Source organism: Ranitomeya variabilis, chromosome 4 (assembly GCF_051348905.1).
Source record: "Ranitomeya variabilis isolate aRanVar5 chromosome 4, aRanVar5.hap1, whole genome shotgun sequence".
Classification (NCBI taxonomy): domain Eukaryota; kingdom Metazoa; phylum Chordata; class Amphibia; order Anura; family Dendrobatidae; genus Ranitomeya; species Ranitomeya variabilis.
This window is the reverse complement of record NC_135235.1, coordinates 370,899,771-370,919,793: the sequence shown is the minus strand read 5'-3', so window position 1 is coordinate 370,919,793 and position 20,023 is coordinate 370,899,771.

Sequence of the window (20,023 nt, the reverse complement as noted above, 5' to 3'; positions counted from 1 at the left end):
TTGCCAATCTTTATCTCCCACTATTATTTTTTTCAGGGAGAATTTACAAAAAAAAATATGGCCCAGTATTACACACTGGTTTTCTGTGGCACACAATGAGAGACAAATGCCACACACAGCAATGGCACAGAGGCAGACTTGCCAATCTTTATCTCCCACTATTTATTTATTTTTTATCAGGGAGAATTTACAAAAAAAAAAATGGCCCAGTATTACACACTGGTTTTGTGTGGCACACTATGAGAAACAGATGCCACACACAGCAATGGCACAGAGGCAGACTTGCCAATCTTTATCTCCCACTATTTATTTATTTTTTTTCAGGGAGAATTTACACAAAAAAAAAATGGCCCAGTATTACGCACTGGTTTTCTGTGGCACACTATGAGAGACAGATGCCACACACAGCAATGGCACAGAGGCAGACTTGCCAATCTTTATCTCCCACTATTTATTTTTTTTTTTCAGGTACAATTTACAAAAAAAAAAAATGGCCCAGTATTACACACTGGTTTTCTGTGGCACACAATGAGAGACAGATGCCACACACAGCAATGGCACAGAGGCAGACTTGCCAATCTTTATCTCCTACTATTTATTTATTTTTTTTCATGGAGAATTTACAAAAAAATAAAAACGGCCCAGTATTACACACTGGTTTTCTGTGGCACACAATGAGAGACAGATGCCACACACAGCAATGGCACAGAGGCAGACTTGCCAATCTTTATCTCCCACTATTTATTTTTTTTCAGGGAGAATTTACAAAAAAAAAATGGCCCAGTATTACACACTGGTTTTCTGTGGCACACAATGAGAGACAGATGCCACACACAGCAATGGCACAGAGGCAGACTTGCCAATCTTTATCTCCCACTATTTATTTTTTTTTTCCAGGGAGAATTTACAAAAAAAAATGGCCCAGTATTACACACTGGTTTTCTGTAGCACACTATGAGAGACAGATGCCACACACAGCAATGGCACAGAGGCAGACTTGCCAATCTTTATCTCCCACTATTTATTTTTTTTTTCAGGGAGAATTTACAAAAAAATACAAATGGCCCAGTATTACACACTGGTTTTCTGTGGCACACAATGAGAGACAGATGCCACACACAGCAATGGCACAGAGGCAGACTTGCCAATCTTTATCTCCCACTATTTATTTTTTTATTTTTTTTCAGGGAGAATTTACAAAAAAAAAAATGGCCCAGTATTACACACTGGTTTTCTGTGGCACACAATGAGAGACAGATGCCACACACAGCAATGGCACAGAGGCAGACTTGCCAATCTTTATTTCCCACTGTTTATTTATTTTTTTTCAGGGAGAATTTACAAAAAAAAAAAAATGGCCCAGTATTACACACTGGTTTTCTGTGCCACACTATGAGAGACAGATGCCACACACAGCAATGGCACAGAGGCAGACTTGCCAATCTTTATCTCCCACTATTATTTTTTTCAGGGAGAATTTACAAAAAAAAATATGGCCCAGTATTACACACTGGTTTTCTGTGGCACACAATGAGAGACAAATGCCACACACAGCAATGGCACAGAGGCAGACTTGCCAATCTTTATCTCCCACTATTTATTTATTTTTTATCAGGGAGAATTTACAAAAAAAAAAATGGCCCAGTATTACACACTGGTTTTGTGTGGCACACTATGAGAAACAGATGCCACACACAGCAATGGCACAGAGGCAGACTTGCCAATCTTTATCTCCCACTATTTATTTATTTTTTTTCAGGGAGAATTTACACAAAAAAAAATGGCCCAGTATTACGCACTGGTATTCTGTGGCACACTATGAGAGACAGATGCCACACACAGCAATGGCACAGAGGCAGACTTGCCAATCTTTATCTCCCACTATTTATTTTTTTTTTTCAGGTACAATTTACAAAAAAAAAAAATGGCCCAGTATTACACACTGGTTTTCTGTGGCACACAATGAGAGACAGATGCCACACACAGCAATGGCACAGAGGCAGACTTGCCAATCTTTATCTCCCACTATTTATTTTTTTTTTCGGGGAGAATTTACAAAAAAATAAATGGCCCAGTATTACACACTGGTTTTCTGTGGCACACAATGAGAGACAGATGCCACACACAGCAATGGCACAGAGGCAGACTTGCCAATCTTTATATCCACTATTTATTTTTTTTTTCATGTACAATTTACAAAAAAAAAATGGCCCAGTATTACACACTGGTTTTCTGTGGCACACTATGAGAGACAGATGCCACACACAGCAATGGCACAGAGGCAGACTTGCCAATCTTTATCTCCCACTATTTTTTTTTTCAGGGAGAATTTACAAAAAAAAAAAAATATGGCCCAGTATTACACACTGGTTTTCTGTGGCACACAATGAGAGACAGATGCCACACACAGCAATGGCACAGAGGCAGACTTGCCAATCTTTATCTCCCACTATTTTTTATTTTTTCAGGGAGAATTTACAAAAAAAAAAAATGGCCCAGTATTACACACTGGTTTTCTGTGGCACACTATGAGAGACAGATGCCACACACAGCAATGGCACAGAGGCAGACTTGCCAATCTTTATCTCCCACTATTTATTTTTTTATTTTTTTTCAGGGAGAATTTACAAAAAAAAAAAAAGGCCCAGTATTACACACTGGTTTTCTGTGGCACACAATGAGAGACAGATGCCACACACAGCAATGGCACAGAGGCAGACTTGCCAATCTTTATCTCCCACTGTTTATTTATTTTTTTTCAGGGAGAATTTACAAAAAAAAAAAATGGCCCAGTATTACACACTGGTTTTCTGTGCCACACTATGAGAGACAGATGCCACACACAGCAATGGCACAGAGGCAGACTTGCCAATCTTTATCTCCCACTATTATTTTTTTCAGGGAGAATTTACAAAAAAAAATATGGCCCAGTATTACACACTGGTTTTCTGTGGCACACAATGAGAGACAAATGCCACACACAGCAATGGCACAGAGGCAGACTTGCCAATCTTTATCTCCCACTATTTATTTATTTTTTATCAGGGAGAATTTACAAAAAAAAAAATGGCCCAGTATTACACACTGGTTTTGTGTGGCACACTATGAGAAACAGATGCCACACACAGCAATGGCACAGAGGCAGACTTGCCAATCTTTATCTCCCACTATTTATTTATTTTTTTTCAGGGAGAATTTACACAAAAAAAAAATGGCCCAGTATTACGCACTGGTTTTCTGTGGCACACTATGAGAGACAGATGCCACACACAGCAATGGCACAGAGGCAGACTTGCCAATCTTTATCTCCCACTATTTATTTTTTTTTTTCAGGTACAATTTACAAAAAAAAAAAATGGCCCAGTATTACACACTGGTTTTCTGTGGCACACAATGAGAGACAGATGCCACACACAGCAATGGCACAGAGGCAGACTTGCCAATCTTTATCTCCTACTATTTATTTATTTTTTTTCATGGAGAATTTACAAAAAAATAAAAACGGCCCAGTATTACACACTGGTTTTCTGTGGCACACAATGAGAGACAGATGCCACACACAGCAATGGCACAGAGGCAGACTTGCCAATCTTTATCTCCCACTATTTATTTTTTTTCAGGGAGAATTTACAAAAAAAAAATGGCCCAGTATTACACACTGGTTTTCTGTGGCACACAATGAGAGACAGATGCCACACACAGCAATGGCACAGAGGCAGACTTGCCAATCTTTATCTCCTACTATTTATTTATTTTTTTTCATGGAGAATTTACAAAAAAATAAAAACGGCCCAGTATTACACACTGGTTTTCTGTGGCACACAATGAGAGACAGATGCCACACACAGCAATGGCACAGAGGCAGACTTGCCAATCTTTATCTCCCACTATTTATTTTTTTTTTCCAGGGAGAATTTACAAAAAAAAATGGCCCAGTATTACACACTGGTTTTCTGTAGCACACTATGAGAGACAGATGCCACACACAGCAATGGCACAGAGGCAGACTTGCCAATCTTTATCTCCCACTATTTATTTTTTTTTTCAGGGAGAATTTACAAAAAAATACAAATGGCCCAGTATTACACACTGGTTTTCTGTGGCACACAATGAGAGACAGATGCCACACACAGCAATGGCACAGAGGCAGACTTGCCAATCTTTATCTCCCACTATTTATTTTTTTATTTTTTTTCAGGGAGAATTTACAAAAAAAAAAATGGCCCAGTATTACACACTGGTTTTCTGTGGCACACAATGAGAGACAGATGCCACACACAGCAATGGCACAGAGGCAGACTTGCCAATCTTTATCTCCCACTGTTTATTTATTTTTTTTCAGGGAGAATTTACAAAAAAAAAAAAATGGCCCAGTATTACACACTGGTTTTCTGTGCCACACTATGAGAGACAGATGCCACACACAGCAATGGCACAGAGGCAGACTTGCCAATCTTTATCTCCCACTATTATTTTTTTCAGGGAGAATTTACAAAAAAAAATATGGCCCAGTATTACACACTGGTTTTCTGTGGCACACAATGAGAGACAAATGCCACACACAGCAATGGCACAGAGGCAGACTTGCCAATCTTTATCTCCCACTATTTATTTATTTTTTATCAGGGAGAATTTACAAAAAAAAAAATGGCCCAGTATTACACACTGGTTTTGTGTGGCACACTATGAGAAACAGATGCCACACACAGCAATGGCACAGAGGCAGACTTGCCAATCTTTATCTCCCACTATTTATTTATTTTTTTTCAGGGAGAATTTACACAAAAAAAAATGGCCCAGTATTACGCACTGGTATTCTGTGGCACACTATGAGAGACAGATGCCACACACAGCAATGGCACAGAGGCAGACTTGCCAATCTTTATCTCCCACTATTTATTTTTTTTTTTCAGGTACAATTTACAAAAAAAAAAAATGGCCCAGTATTACACACTGGTTTTCTGTGGCACACAATGAGAGACAGATGCCACACACAGCAATGGCACAGAGGCAGACTTGCCAATCTTTATCTCCCACTATTTATTTTTTTTCAGGGAGAATTTACAAAAAAAAAATGGCCCAGTATTACACACTGGTTTTCTGTGGCACACAATGAGAGACAGATGCCACACACAGCAATGGCACAGAGGCAGACTTGCCAATCTTTATCTCCTACTATTTATTTATTTTTTTTCATGGAGAATTTACAAAAAAATAAAAACGGCCCAGTATTACACACTGGTTTTCTGTGGCACACAATGAGAGACAGATGCCACACACAGCAATGGCACAGAGGCAGACTTGCCAATCTTTATCTCCCACTATTTATTTTTTTTTTCCAGGGAGAATTTACAAAAAAAAATGGCCCAGTATTACACACTGGTTTTCTGTAGCACACTATGAGAGACAGATGCCACACACAGCAATGGCACAGAGGCAGACTTGCCAATCTTTATCTCCCACTATTTTTTTTTTTTCAGGGAGAATTTACAAAAAAAAAATGGCCAAGTATTACACACTGGTTTTTTGTGGCACACAATGAGAGACAGATGCCACACACAGCAATGGCACAGAGGCAGACTTGCCAATCTTTATCTCCCACTATTTATTTTTTTTTTCAGGGAGAATTTACAAAAAAATACAAATGGCCCAGTATTACACACTGGTTTTCTGTGGCACACAATGAGAGACAGATGCCACACACAGCAATGGCACAGAGGCAGACTTGCCAATCTTTATCTCCCACTATTATTTTTTTCAGGGAGAATTTACAAAAAAAAATATGGCCCAGTATTACACACTGGTTTTCTGTGGCACACAATGAGAGACAAATGCCACACACAGCAATGGCACAGAGGCAGACTTGCCAATCTTTATCTCCCACTATTTATTTATTTTTTATCAGGGAGAATTTACAAAAAAAAAAATGGCCCAGTATTACACACTGGTTTTGTGTGGCACACTATGAGAAACAGATGCCACACACAGCAATGGCACAGAGGCAGACTTGCCAATCTTTATCTCCCACTATTTATTTATTTTTTTTCAGGGAGAATTTACACAAAAAAAAATGGCCCAGTATTACGCACTGGTATTCTGTGGCACACTATGAGAGACAGATGCCACACACAGCAATGGCACAGAGGCAGACTTGCCAATCTTTATCTCCCACTATTTATTTTTTTTTTTCAGGTACAATTTACAAAAAAAAAAAATGGCCCAGTATTACACACTGGTTTTCTGTGGCACACAATGAGAGACAGATGCCACACACAGCAATGGCACAGAGGCAGACTTGCCAATCTTTATCTCCCACTATTTATTTTTTTTCAGGGAGAATTTACAAAAAAAAAATGGCCCAGTATTACACACTGGTTTTCTGTGGCACACAATGAGAGACAGATGCCACACACAGCAATGGCACAGAGGCAGACTTGCCAATCTTTATCTCCTACTATTTATTTATTTTTTTTCATGGAGAATTTACAAAAAAATAAAAACGGCCCAGTATTACACACTGGTTTTCTGTGGCACACAATGAGAGACAGATGCCACACACAGCAATGGCACAGAGGCAGACTTGCCAATCTTTATCTCCCACTATTTATTTTTTTTTTCCAGGGAGAATTTACAAAAAAAAATGGCCCAGTATTACACACTGGTTTTCTGTAGCACACTATGAGAGACAGATGCCACACACAGCAATGGCACAGAGGCAGACTTGCCAATCTTTATCTCCCACTATTTTTTTTTTTTCAGGGAGAATTTACAAAAAAAAAATGGCCAAGTATTACACACTGGTTTTTTGTGGCACACAATGAGAGACAGATGCCACACACAGCAATGGCACAAAGGCAGACTTGCCAATCTTTATCTCCCACTATTTATTTTTTTTTTCAGGGAGAATTTACAAAAAAATACAAATGGCCCAGTATTACACACTGGTTTTCTGTGGCACACAATGAGAGACAGATGCCACACACAGCAATGGCACAGAGGCAGACTTGCCAATCTTTATATCCACTATTTATTTATTTTTTTCATGTACAATTTACAAAAAAAAAATGGCCCAGTATTACACACTGGTTTTCTGTGGCACACAATGAGAGACAGATGCCACACACAGCAATGGCACAGAGGCAGACTTGCCAATCTTTATCTCCCACTATTTATTTTTTTCCAGGGAGAATTTACAAAAAAAAAAAAATGGCCCAGTATTACACACTGGTTTTCTGTGGCACACTATGAGAGACAGATGCCACACACAGCAATGGCACAGAGGCAGACTTGCCAATCTTTATCTCCCACTATTTATTTTTTTCAGGGAGAATTTACAAAAAAAAAAAAAATATGGCCCAGTATTACACACTGGTTTTCTGTGGCACACAATGAGAGACAGATGCCACACACAGCAATGGCACAGAGGCAGACTTGCCAATCTTTATCTCCCACTATTTTTTATTTTTTCAGGGAGAATTTACAAAAAAAAAATGGCCCAGTATTACACACTGGTTTTCTGTGGCACACTATGAGAGACAGATGCCACACACAGCAATGGCACAGAGGCAGACTTGCCAATCTTTATCTCCCACTATTTATTTATTTTTTTTTTTTCAGGGAGAATTTACAAAAAAAAAAATGGCTCAGTATTACACACTGGTTTTCTGTTGCACACAATGAGAGACAGATGCCACACACAGCAATGGCACAGAGGCAGACTTGCCAATCTTTATCTCCCACTGTTTATTTATTTTTTTTCAGGGAGAATTTACAAAAAAAAAAAATGGCCCAGTATTACACACTGGTTTTCTGTGGCACACAATGAGAGACAAATGCCACACACAGCAATGGCACAGAGGCAGACTTGCCAATCTTTATCTCCCACTATTTATTTATTTTTTTTCAGGGAGAATTTACAAAAAAAAAAAATGGCCCAGTATTACACACTGGTTTTGTGTGGCACACTATGAGAAACAGATGCCACACACAGCAATGGCACAGAGGCAGACTTGCCAATCTTTATCTCCCACTATTTATTTATTTTTTTTCAGGGAGAATTTACACAAAAAAAAATGGCCCAGTATTACACACTGGTTTTCTGTGGCACACTATGAGAGACAGATGCCACACACAGCAATGGCACAGAGGCAGACTTGCAAATCTTTATCTCCCACTATTTTTTTTTTCAGGGAGAATTAAAAAAAAAAAAATGGCCCAGTATTACACACTGGTTTTCTGTGGCACACTATGAGACACAGATGCCACACACAGCAATGGCACAGAGGCAGACTTGCCAATCTTTATCTCCCAATATTTTTTTTTTTTTCAGGTACAATTTACAAAAAAAAAATGGCCCAGTATTACACACTGGTTTTCTGTGGCACACAATGAGAGACAGATGCCACACACAGCAATGGCACAGAGGCAGACTTGCCAATCTTTATCTCCCACTATTTATTTTTTTTCAGGGAGAATTTACAAAAAAAAAATGGCCCAGTATTACACACTGGTTTTCTGTGGCACACAATGAGAGACAGATGCCACACACAGCAATGGCACAGAGGCAGACTTGCCAATCTTTATCTCCTACTATTTATTTTTTTTTTTTCATGGAGAATTTACAAAAAAATAAAAACGGCCCAGTATTACACACTGGTTTTCTGTGGCACACAATGAGAGACAGATGCCACACACAGCAATGGCACAGAGGCAGACTTGCCAATCTTTATCTCCCACTATTTATTTTTTTTTTCAGGGAGAATTTACAAAAAAATACAAATGGCCCAGTATTACACACTGGTTTTCTGTGGCACACAATGAGAGACAGATGCCACACACAGCAATGGCACAGAGGCAGACTTGCCAATCTTTATATCCACTATTTATTTATTTTTTTCATGTACAATTTACAAAAAAAAAATGGCCCAGTATTACACACTGGTTTTCTGTGGCACACAATGAGAGACAGATGCCACACACAGCAATGGCACAGAGGCAGACTTGCCAATCTTTATCTCCCACTATTTATTTTTTTCCAGGGAGAATTTACAAAAAAAAAAAATGGCCCAGTATTACACACTGGTTTTCTGTGGCACACTATGAGAGACAGATACCACACACAGCAATGGCACAGAGGCAGACTTGCCAATCTTTATCTCCCACTATTTATTTTTTTCAGGGAGAATTTACAAAAAAAAAAAAAATATGGCCCAGTATTACACACTGGTTTTCTGTGGCACACAATGAGAGACAGATGCCACACACAGCAATGGCACAGAGGCAGACTTGCCAATCTTTATCTCCCACTATTTTTTATTTTTTCAGGGAGAATTTACAAAAAAAAAATGGCCCAGTATTACACACTGGTTTTCTGTGGCACACTATGAGAGACAGATGCCACACACAGCAATGGCACAGAGGCAGACTTGCCAATCTTTATCTCCCACTATTTATTTATTTTTTTTTTTTCAGGGAGAATTTACAAAAAAAAAAATGGCTCAGTATTACACACTGGTTTTCTGTTGCACACAATGAGAGACAGATGCCACACACAGCAATGGCACAGAGGCAGACTTGCCAATCTTTATCTCCCACTGTTTATTTATTTTTTTTCAGGGAGAATTTACAAAAAAAAAAAATGGCCCAGTATTACACACTGGTTTTCTGTGGCACACAATGAGAGACAAATGCCACACACAGCAATGGCACAGAGGCAGACTTGCCAATCTTTATCTCCCACTATTTATTTATTTTTTTTCAGGGAGAATTTACAAAAAAAAAAAATGGCCCAGTATTACGCACTGGTTTTGTGTGGCACACTATGAGAAACAGATGCCACACACAGCAATGGCACAGAGGCAGACTTGCCAATCTTTATCTCCCACTATTTATTTTTTTTTTTTCAGGGAGAATTTACACAAAAAAAAATGGCCCAGTATTACACACTGGTTTTCTGTGGCACACTATGAGAGACAGATGCCACACACAGCAATGGCACAGAGGCAGACTTGCAAATCTTTATCTCCCACTATTTTTTTTTTCAGGGAGAATTAAAAAAAAAAAAATGGCCCAGTATTACACACTGGTTTTCTGTGGCACACTATGAGACACAGATGCCACACACAGCAATGGCACAGAGGCAGACTTGCCAATCTTTATCTCCCAATATTTTTTTTTTTTTTCAGGTACAATTTACAAAAAAAAAATGGCCCAGTATTACACACTGGTTTTCTGTGGCACACAATGAGAGACAGATGCCACACACAGCAATGGCACAGAGGCAGACTTGCCAATCTTTATCTCCCACTATTTATTTTTTTTCAGGGAGAATTTACAAAAAAAAAATGGCCCAGTATTACACACTGGTTTTCTGTGGCACACAATGAGAGACAGATGCCACACACAGCAATGGCACAGAGGCAGACTTGCCAATCTTTATCTCCTACTATTTATTTTTTTTTTTTCATGGAGAATTTACAAAAAAATAAAAACGGCCCAGTATTACACACTGGTTTTCTGTGGCACACAATGAGAGACAGATGCCACACACAGCAATGGCACAGAGGCAGACTTGCCAATCTTTATCTCCCACTATTTATTTTTTTTTTCCAGGGAGAATTTACAAAAAAAAATGGCCCAGTATTACACACTGGTTTTCTGTGGCACACTATGAGAGACAGATGCCACACACAGCAATGGCACAGAGGCAGACTTGCCAATCTTTATCTCCCACTATTTTTTTTTTTCAGGGAGAATTTACAAAAAAAAAATGGCCAAGTATTACACACTGGTTTTCTGTGGCACACAATGAGAGACAGATGCCACACACAGCAATGGCACAGAGGCAGACTTGCCAATCTTTATCTCCCACTATTTATTTTTTTTTCAGGGAGAATTTACAAAAAAATTAATGGCCCAGTATTACACACTGGTTTTCTGTGGCACACAATGAGAGACAGATGCCACACACAGCAATGGCACAGAGGCAGACTTGCCAATCTTTATATCCACTATTTATTTTTTTTTTTCATGTACAATTTACAAAAAAAAAATGGCCCAGTATTACACACTGGTTTTCTGTGGCACACAATGAGAGACAGATGCCACACACAGCAATGGCACAGAGGCAGACTTGCCAATCTTTATCTCCCACTATTTGTTTTTTTCCAGGGAGAATTTACAAAAAAAAAAAATGGCCCAGTATTACACACTGGTTTTCTGTGGCACACTATGAGAGACAGATGCCACACACAGCCATGGCACAGAGGCAGACTTGCCAATCTTTATCTCCCACTATTTTTTTTTTCCGGGAAAATTTACAAAAAAAAAAAAATATGGCCCAGTATTACACACTGGTTTTCTGTGGCACACAATGAGAGACAGATGCCACACACAGCAATGGCACAGAGGCAGACTTGACAATCTTTATCTCCCACTATTTTTTATTTTTTCAGGGAGAATTTACAAAAAAAAAAAATGGCCCAGTATTACACACTGGTTTTCTGTGGCACACTATGAGAGACAGATGCCACACACAGCAATGGCACAGAGGCAGACTTGCCAATCTTTATCTCCCACTATTTATTTTTTTATTTTTTTTCAGGGAGAATTTACAAAAAAAAAAAATGGCCCAGTATTACACACTGGTTTTCTGTGGCACACAATGAGAGACAGATGCCACACACAGCAATGGCACAGAGGCAGACTTGCCAATCTTTATCTCCCACTGTTTATTTATTTTTTTTCAGGGAGAATTTACAAAAAAAAAAAATGGCCCAGTATTACACACTGGTTTTCTGTGCCACACTATGAGAGACAGATGCCACACACAGCAATGGCACAGAGGCAGACTTGCCAATCTTTATCTCCCACTATTATTTTTTTCAGGGAGAATTTACAAAAAAAAATATGGCCCAGTATTACACACTGGTTTTCTGTGGCACACAATGAGAGACAAATGCCACACACAGCAATGGCACAGAGGCAGACTTGCCAATCTTTATCTCCCACTATTTATTTATTTTTTTTCAGGGAGAATTTACAAAAAAAAAAAATGGCCCAGTATTACACACTGGTTTTCTGTGGCACACAATGAGAGACAGATGCCACACACAGCAATGGCACAGAGGCAGACTTGCCAATCTTTATCTCCCACTGTTTATTTATTTTTTTTCAGGGAGAATTTACAAAAAAAAAAAAAAGGCCCAGTATTACACACTGGTTTTCTGTGCCACACTATGAGAGAAAGATGCCACACACAGCAATGGCACAGAGGCAGACTTGCCAATCTTTATCTCCCACTATTATTTTTTTCAGGGAGAATTTACAAAAAAAAATATGGCCCAGTATTACACACTGGTTTTCTGTGGCACACAATGAGAGACAAATGCCACACACAGCAATGGCACAGAGGCAGACTTGCCAATCTTTATCTCCCACTATTTATTTATTTTTTATCAGGGAGAATTTACAAAAAAAAAATGGCCCAGTATTACACACTGGTTTTGTGTGGCACACTATGAGAAACAGATGCCACACACAGCAATGGCACAGAGGCAGACTTGCCAATCTTTATCTCCCACTATTTATTTATTTTTTTTCAGGGAGAATTTACACAAAAAAAAATGGCCCAGTATTACACACTGGTTTTCTGTGGCACACTATGAGAGACAGATGCCACACACAGCAATGGCACAGAGGCAGACTTGCCAATCTTTATCTCCCACTATTTATTTTTTTTTTCAGGGAGAATTTACAAAAAAATACAAATGGCCCAGTATTACACACTGGTTTTCTGTGGCACACAATGAGAGACAGATGCCACACACAGCAATGGCACAGAGGCAGACTTGCCAATCTTTATATCCACTATTTATTTATTTTTTTCATGTACAATTTACAAAAAAAAAATGGCCCAGTATTACACACTGGTTTTCTGTGGCACACAATGAGAGACAGATGCCACACACAGCAATGGCACAGAGGCAGACTTGCCAATCTTTATCTCCCACTATTTATTTTTTTCCAGGGAGAATTTACAAAAAAAAAAAAATGGCCCAGTATTACACACTGGTTTTCTGTGGCACACTATGAGAGACAGATGCCACACACAGCAATGGCACAGAGGCAGACTTGCCAATCTTTATCTCCCACTATTTATTTTTTTCAGGGAGAATTTACAAAAAAAAAAAAATATGGCCCAGTATTACACACTGGTTTTCTGTGGCACACAATGAGAGACAGATGCCACACACAGCAATGGCACAGAGGCAGACTTGCCAATCTTTATCTCCCACTATTTTTTATTTTTTCAGGGAGAATTTACAAAAAAAAAATGGCCCAGTATTACACACTGGTTTTCTGTGGCACACTATGAGAGACAGATGCCACACACAGCAATGGCACAGAGGCAGACTTGCCAATCTTTATCTCCCACTATTTATTTATTTTTTTTTTTCAGGGAGAATTTACAAAAAAAAAATGGCTCAGTATTACACACTGGTTTTCTGTTGCACACAATGAGAGACAGATGCCACACACAGCAATGGCACAGAGGCAGACTTGCCAATCTTTATCTCCCACTGTTTATTTATTTTTTTTCAGGGAGAATTTACAAAAAAAAAAAATGGCCCAGTATTACACACTGGTTTTCTGTGGCACACAATGAGAGACAAATGCCACACACAGCAATGGCACAGAGGCAGACTTGCCAATCTTTATCTCCCACTATTTATTTATTTTTTTTCAGGGAGAATTTACAAAAAAAAAAAATGGCCCAGTATTACACACTGGTTTTGTGTGGCACACTATGAGAAACAGATGCCACACACAGCAATGGCACAGAGGCAGACTTGCCAATCTTTATCTCCCACTATTTATTTTTTTTTTTTCAGGGAGAATTTACACAAAAAAAAATGGCCCAGTATTACACACTGGTTTTCTGTGGCACACTATGAGAGACAGATGCCACACACAGCAATGGCACAGAGGCAGACTTGCAAATCTTTATCTCCCACTATTTTTTTTTTCAGGGAGAATTAAAAAAAAAAAATGGCCCAGTATTACACACTGGTTTTCTGTGGCACACTATGAGAGACAGATGCCACACACAGCAATGGCACAGAGGCAGACTTGCCAATCTTTATCTCCCAATATTTTTTTTTTTTTTTCAGGTACAATTTACAAAAAAAAAATGGCCCAGTATTACACACTGGTTTTCTGTGGCACACAATGAGAGACAGATGCCACACACAGCAATGGCACAGAGGCAGACTTGCCAATCTTTATCTCCCACTATTTATTTTTTTTCAGGGAGAATTTACAAAAAAAAAATGGCCCAGTATTACACACTGGTTTTCTGTGGCACACAATGAGAGACAGATGCCACACACAGCAATGGCACAGAGGCAGACTTGCCAATCTTTATCTCCTACTATTTATTTATTTTTTTTCATGGAGAATTTACAAAAAAATAAAAACGGCCCAGTATTACACACTGGTTTTCTGTGGCACACAATGAGAGACAGATGCCACACACAGCAATGGCACAGAGGCAGACTTGCCAATCTTTATCTCCCACTATTTATTTTTTTTTTCCAGGGAGAATTTACAAAAAAAAATGGCCCAGTATTACACACTGGTTTTCTGTGGCACACTATGAGAGACAGATGCCACACACAGCAATGGCACAGAGGCAGACTTGCCAATCTTTATCTCCCACTATTTTTTTTTTCAGGGAGAATTTACAAAAAAAAAATGGCCAAGTATTACACACTGGTTTTCTGTGGCACACAATGAGAGACAGATGCCACACACAGCAATGGCACAGAGGCAGACTTGCCAATCTTTATCTCCCACTATTTATTTTTTTTTCAGGGAGAATTTACAAAAAAAATAATGGCCCAGTATTACACACTGGTTTTCTGTGGCACACAATGAGAGACAGATGCCACACACAGCAATGGCACAGAGGCAGACTTGCCAATCTTTATATCCACTGTTTATTTTTTTTTTTCATGTACAATTTACAAAAAAAAAAATGGCCCAGTATTACACACTGGTTTTCTGTGGCACACAATGAGAGACAGATGCCACACACAGCAATGGCACAGAGGCAGACTTGCCAATCTTTATCTCCCACTATTTATTTTTTTCCAGGGAGAATTTACAAAAAAAAAAAAAATGGCCCAGTATTACACACTGGTTTTCTGTGGCACACTATGAGAGACAGATGCCACACACAGCCATGGCACAGAGGCAGACTTGCCAATCTTTATCTCCCACTATTTTTTTTTTCCGGGAAAATTTACAAAAAAAAAAAAATATGGCCCAGTATTACACACTGGTTTTCTGTGGCACACAATGAGAGACAGATGCCACACACAGCAATGGCACAGAGGCAGACTTGACAATCTTTATCTCCCACTATTTTTTATTTTTTCAGGGAGAATTTACAAAAAAAAAAAATGGCCCAGTATTACACACTGGTTTTCTGTGGCACACTATGAGAGACAGATGCCACACACAGCAATGGCACAGAGGCAGACTTGCCAATCTTTATCTCCCACTATTTATTTTTTTATTTTTTTTCAGGGAGAATTTACAAAAAAAAAAAAATGGCCCAGTATTACACACTGGTTTTCTGTGGCACACAATGAGAGACAGATGCCACACACAGCAATGGCACAGAGGCAGACTTGCCAATCTTTATCTCCCACTGTTTATTTATTTTTTTTCAGGGAGAATTTACAAAAAAAAAAAAATGGCCCAGTATTACACACTGGTTTTCTGTGCCACACTATGAGAGACAGATGCCACACACAGCAATGGCACAGAGGCAGACTTGCCAATCATTATCTCCCACTATTATTTTTTTCAGGGAGAATTTACAAAAAAAAATATGGCCCAGTATTACACACTGGTTTTCTGTGGCACACAATGAGAGACAAATGCCACACACAGCAATGGCACAGAGGCAGACTTGCCAATCTTTATCTCCCACTATTTATTTATTTTTTATCAGGGAGAATTTACAAAAAAAAAATGGCCCAGTATTACACACTGGTTTTGTGTGGCACACTATGAGAAACAGATGCCACACACAGCAATGGCACAGAGGCAGACTTGCCAATCTTTATCTCCCACTATTTATTTATTTTTTTTCAGGGAGAATTTACACAAAAAAAAATGGCCCAGTATTACACACTGGTTTTCTGTGGCACACTATGAGAGACAGATGCCACACACAGCAATGGCACATAGGCAGACTTGCAAATCTTTATCTCCCACTATTTTTTTTTTTCAGGGAGAATTTACAAAAAAAATGGCCCAGTATTACACACTGGTTTTCTGTGGCACACTATGAGAGACAGATGCCACACACAGCAATGGCACAGAGGCAGACTTGCCAATCTTTATCTCCTACTATTTATTTATTTTTTTCATGGAGAATTTACAAAAAAATAAAAACGGCCCAGTATTACACACTGGTTTTCTGTGGCACACAATGAGAGACAGATGCCACACACAGCAATGGCACAGAGGCAGACTTGCCAATCTTTATCTCCCACTATTTATTTTTTTTTTTTCAGGGAGAATTTACAAAAAAAAAAAATGGCCCAGTATTACACACTGGTTTTCTGTGGCACACTATGAGAGACAGATGCCACACACAACAATGGCACAGAGGCAAACTTGCAAATCTTTATCTCCCACTATTTATTTTTTTTTTTTCAGGGAGAATTTACACAAAAAAAATGGCCCAGTATTACACACTGGTTTTCTGTGGCACACTATGAGAGACAGATGCCACACACAGCAATGGCACAGAGGCAGACTTGCAAATCTTTATCTCCCACTATTTTTTTTTTTCAGGGAGAATTTACAAAAAAAAAATGGCCCAGTATTACACACTGGTTTTCTGTGGCACACTATGAGAGACAGATGCCACACACAGCAATGGCACAGAGGCAGACTTGCCAATCTTTATCTCCCACTATTTATTTTTTTTTTTCAGGTACAATTTACAAAAAAAAAAAATTGCCCAGTATTACACACTGGTTTTCTGTGGCACACAATGAGAGACAGATGCCACACACAGCAATGGCACAGAGGCAGACTTGCCAATCTTTATCTCCTACTATTTATTTTTTTTTTTCATGGAGAATTTACAAAAAAATAAAAACGGCCCAGTATTACACACTGGTTTTCTGTGGCACACAATGAGAGACAGATGCCACACACAGCAATGGCACAGAGGCAGACTTGCCAATCTTTATCTCCCACTATTTATTTTTTTTTTTCCAGGGAGAATTTACAAAAAAAAAATGGCCCAGTATTACACACTGGTTTTCTGTGGCACACTATGAGAGACAGATGCCACACACAGCAATGGCACAGAGGCAGACTTGCCAATCTTTATCTCCCACTATTTATTTATTTTTTTCAGGGAGAATTAAAAAAAAAAAAATATGGCCCAGTATTACACACTGGTTTTCTGTGGCACACAATGAGAGACAGATGCCACACACAGCAATGGCACAGAGGCAGACTTGCCAATCTTTATCTCCCACTATTTATTTATTTTTTTTCAGGGAGAATTTACAAAAAAAAAAAATGGCCCAGTATTACACACTGGTTTTCTGTGGCACACTATGAGAGACAGATGCCACACACAGCAATGTCACAGAGGCAGACTTGCCAATCTTTATCTCCCACTATTTATTTATTTATTTATTTTCAGGGAGAATTTAAAAAAAAAAAAAATGGCCCAGTATTACACACTGGTTTTCTGTGGCACACAATGAGAGACAGATGCCACACACAGCAATGGCACAGAGGCAGACTTGCCAATCTTTATCTTCCACTATTTATTTTTTTTCAGGGAGAATTTACACAAAAAAAAATGGCCCAGTATTACACACTGGTTTTCTGTGGCACACTATGAGAGACAGATGCCACACACAGCAATGGCACAGAGGCAGACTTGCAAATCTTTATCTCCCACTATTTTTTTTTCAGGGAGAATTAAAAAAAAAAAATGGCCCAGTATTACACACTGGTTTTCTGTGGCACACTATGAGAGACAGATGCCACACACAGCAATGGCACAGAGGCAGACTTGCCAATCTTTATCTCCCAATATTTATTTTTTTTTTCAGGTACAATTTACAAAAAAAAAATGGCCCAGTATTACACACTGGTTTTCTGTGGCACACAATGAGAGACAGATGCCACACACAGCAATGGCACAGAGGCAGACTTGCCAATCTTTATCTCCCACTATTTATTTTTTTTCAGGGAGAATTTACAAAAAAAAAATGGCCCAGTATTACACACTGGTTTTCTGTGGCACACAATGAGAGACAGATGCCACACACAGCAATGGCACAGAGGCAGACTTGCCAATCTTTATCTCCTACTATTTATTTATTTTTTTTCATGGAGAATTTACAAAAAAATAAAAACGGCCCAGTATTACACACTGGTTTTCTGTGGCACACAATGAGAGACAGATGCCACACACAGCAATGGCACAGAGGCAGACTTGCCAATCTTTATCTCCCACTATTTATTTTTTTTTTCCAGGGAGAATTTACAAAAAAAAATGGCCCAGTATTACACACTGGTTTTCTGTGGCACACTATGAGAGACAGATGCCACACACAGCAATGGCACAGAGGCAGACTTGCCAATCTTTATCTCCCACTATTTATTTTTTTTTCAGGGAGAATTTACAAAAAAATTAATGGCCCAGTATTACACACTGGTTTTCTGTGGCACACAATGAGAGACAGATGCCACACACAGCAATGGCACAGAGGCAGACTTGCCAATCTTTATATCCACTATTTATTTTTTTTTTCATGTACAATTTACAAAAAAAAAAATGGCCCAGTATTACACACTGGTTTTCTGTGGCACACTATGAGAGACAGATGCCACACACAGCCATGGCACAGAGGCAGACTTGCCAATCTTTATCTCCCACTATTTTTTTTTTCAGGGAGAATTTACAAAAAAAAAAAAATATGGCCCAGTATTACACACTGGTTTTCTGTGGCACACAATGAGAGACAGATGCCACACACAGCAATGGCACAGAGGCAGACTTGACAATCTTTATCTCCCACTATTTTTTATTTTTTCAGGGAGAATTTACAAAAAAAAAAAATGGCCCAGTATTACACACTGGTTTTCTGTGGCACACTATGAGAGACAGATGCCACACACAGCAATGGCACAGAGGCAGACTTGCCAATCTTTATCTCCCACTATTTATTTTTTTATTTTTTTTCAGGGAGAATTTACAAAAAAAAAAAATGGCCCAGTATTACACACTGGTTTTCTGTGGCACACAATGAGAGACAGATGCCACACACAGCAATGGCACAGAGGCAGACTTGCCAATCTTTATCTCCCACTGTTTATTTATTTTTTTTCAGGGAGAATTTACAAAAAAAAAAAAATGGCCCAGTATTACACACTGGTTTTCTGTGCCACACTATGAGAGACAGATGCCACACACAGCAATGGCACAGAGGCAGACTTGCCAATCTTTATCTCCCACTATTATTTTTTTCAGGGAGAATTTACAAAAAAAAATATGGCCCAGTATTACACACTGGTTTTCTGTGGCACACAATGAGAGACAAATGCCACACACAGCAATGGCACAGAGGCAGACTTGCCAATCTTTATCTCCCACTATTTATTTATTTTTTATCAGGGAGAATTTACAAAAAAAAATGGCCCAGTATTACACACTGGTTTTGTGTGGCACACTATGAGAAACAGATGCCACACACAGCAATGGCACAGAGGCAGACTTGCCAATCTTTATCTCCCACTATTTATTTATTTTTTTTCAGGGAGAATTTACACAAAAAAAAATGGCCCAGTATTACACACTGGTTTTCTGTGGCACACTATGAGAGACAGATGCCACACACAGCAATGGCACAGAGGCAGACTTGCAAATCTTTATCTCCCACTATTTTTTTTTTTCAGGGAGAATTTACAAAAA